The sequence below is a fragment of the Scyliorhinus torazame genome, chromosome 25, assembly GCF_047496885.1.
Source record: "Scyliorhinus torazame isolate Kashiwa2021f chromosome 25, sScyTor2.1, whole genome shotgun sequence".
Classification (NCBI taxonomy): Eukaryota; Metazoa; Chordata; class Chondrichthyes; order Carcharhiniformes; family Scyliorhinidae; genus Scyliorhinus; species Scyliorhinus torazame.
This window is the reverse complement of record NC_092731.1, coordinates 44,346,338-44,348,864: the sequence shown is the minus strand read 5'-3', so window position 1 is coordinate 44,348,864 and position 2,527 is coordinate 44,346,338. Positions and strand designations below refer to the sequence as shown.

The window sequence follows — 2,527 nt, the reverse complement described above, 5'->3', positions numbered from 1 at the left end:
TGTCTTCCCTAGGAGGTCCTCCTCTGGAACGTCGCTGCCGACCTGGCTGGCGGCCCCAGGACCCATCTTGCTCCGAAAGCATGTGCGGGCACATAAGGCGGACCCGTTGGTTGAAAGGGTTCACCTCCTCCACGCGAACCCGCAGTACGCTAACGTGGAGTCCCCGACGGCCGACAGGACACGGTCTCCCTGCGGGATCTGGCGCCCGCCGGCAACACACACACCCCCCCCGACACCATTCACCCAACCCCCCCTCTTCCTGCCACCGCCGCACCCCACGACCGCCCCCTTCCCTGGAGGATCGGTTCCCCTCCCCTCAGGCCCGACCAAGAATAAAGCCCAAGCTGAAACCGTAAGGCTCCCGGAGACGACAACACCGGTACAAGCACCACCACCACCACGGGGGCCGAGGCGATCGACACGGACGACCAGACCGCCCGACCGACTCGTGGCGTCGATCTAAATCAAAATATAGAATTTTCACAAGAACATTTTGCTTTTCTCCCTATACCCTCTGTAAATAGTTCAAACAGGACAAAAGTGTACATACTGTATTACCATGTGAATGTTTTTTTTTCCTCCCAGGACCAGCCCTGTAAACCCTTACCACCATACGAAGCATCACCCCGCCGGGTTCATTTTTGACAAGGGGTGAATGTGGTAGTATGTATTGGGGGTCATGTGGCACTGGAAGCCCTAATGTTATTGGCTGACAGATCCTGGGTCCTGGTTGGCCGTTGACATCTAGCTCCGCCCTGAAGGCGGAGTATAAGAAGCCGGAGTCCTCCCCCGCAGGCCATTCATCTATCGAGCTGCGGGGGAACAGACACGCTTAATAAAGCCTCATCGATTTCCCTCTATTCGTCTCACGGAGTCTTTGTGCGCTACAACCGCCCGCACCAAAATTTCTGTGCAATGCGTGGGTCAGCGAAACGGACACATTACCTTCTTCATTTCCCACATTTGCCCCTGTAAAAGAAAAACGCTGCCTTCAACATGCGCCATTTGTCGCACACGATATGCACTCGCAAAAATGATACAATTCAGAGAGATTTCTCCAACGGTCAACTCAACCAACTCAGGCAGGATCCGACAGTGACCCGCAGCTACTGGTTAGGAACAGATTTGCCGATACAGATGACCTGCACCCCGCGATATTAAACAACGGCCTTCGAACCGCGATGAAAATGCAAAAACTGGCCACAAAATGTATAAATTTGATGAACCGGATCATCTCTCAACACGCATCAGCCTCATTCCAAGAAATGTCTTGTAAAGTGACGCATAGTGGACCCTTCTGAACCGTGGTTCCTGAATTTGTCTTTCATGACTTCTTTGCTTCACTACTCTGTCTATTATTCCGAAGTAAAGGGGAACAAAATCTCATTGACAGTGTACTGAATATCATAATTGCCCCACGCAGACCCAGTCCCTCAGACACTGTGCCCTGGGCCGACACACTTCTGACACGAATGTAACCACCGTAGACGTGATTCGTGATTTTGGAACCTGCCGATCCCATCGCTCTTCATACTGTGTCGTGATGGTGAACAAGACAGTTTAATTCAATGTGTTTTCTGGGAAAAGCAAAAATACACATCTCCTGATTTGCACAAAAGTCTGATGTATAATGTTGCTTGCTGACTATATAAGTAGCGGCCCTGTTTAGGCAACTGGTTAATTGAAATTGTTTTTAATTTACATGGAGCCAAACATAATTTCCGATATAATTTTTGAGGAATCTCATGCCACTGGAACTGATCGCGTGAATATTGCTGCCATTAGCCCGCCTGCAGATGTCAGGGTCTGAAGTGAAGAACCGCCTCAATATTTACAGCTCAATACACGTGGAAGTGTTTGGGCGATCCTGCATCCAGCCTTCCAAAATTAACATGGGACGATCTTCCTTTCTACATGGTATTGAGTTGCCGCGATTTTACTGATTTCACAGACAAATCGAGCATCTTCAGTAAATGGAGTGATTTCAGAGGCGCAGAAACCCTCAGTTGGCCAAGCGTGTCTTGCCAAACTGAAGTTCCTCGTTAGTATATTGGTTAGTATCCCCGCCTGTTACGCGGGAGACCGGGGTTCAATTCCCCGACGGGGAGAGTTTGTACCTTACCAGAAAAAAATTGGGAATGTTTTTTTAGAATTGGTACATCGGCTGTCGAATCCGCCAAGGCACACCGCCCCAGAGATGCAATCAAAAGTGCGGAATTGAGACCGCTTATCAAAACCGCCCACACCAATATTTCTGTGCAATGCGTAGGGCCAGCGAAACGGACACATTACCTTCTTCATTTCCCACATTTGCCCCTGTAAAAGAAAAACGCTGCCTTCAACATGCGCCATTTGTCGCACACGATATGCACTCGCAAAAACGATACAATTCAAAGAGATTTCTCCAACGGTAAAGGGGAACGAAATCTCATTGACAGTGTACTGAATATCATAATTGCCCCACGCAGACCCAGTCCCTCAGACACTGTGCCCTGGGCCGACACACTTCTGACACGAATGTAACCAC

The 2,527-nt window shown here is 49.7% G+C and overlaps 1 non-coding gene across 1 annotated transcript; it reads left to right on the top strand.

The window, feature by feature from the left end:
- The first annotated feature begins 2,036 nt into the window (after positions 1–2,036).
- Positions 2,037–2,108, top strand: trnan-guu (transfer RNA asparagine (anticodon GUU)). Its single transcript has one exon. It is a non-coding gene; the product is annotated as a tRNA-Asn (tRNA).
- Positions 2,109–2,527: the final 419 nt, after the last annotated feature.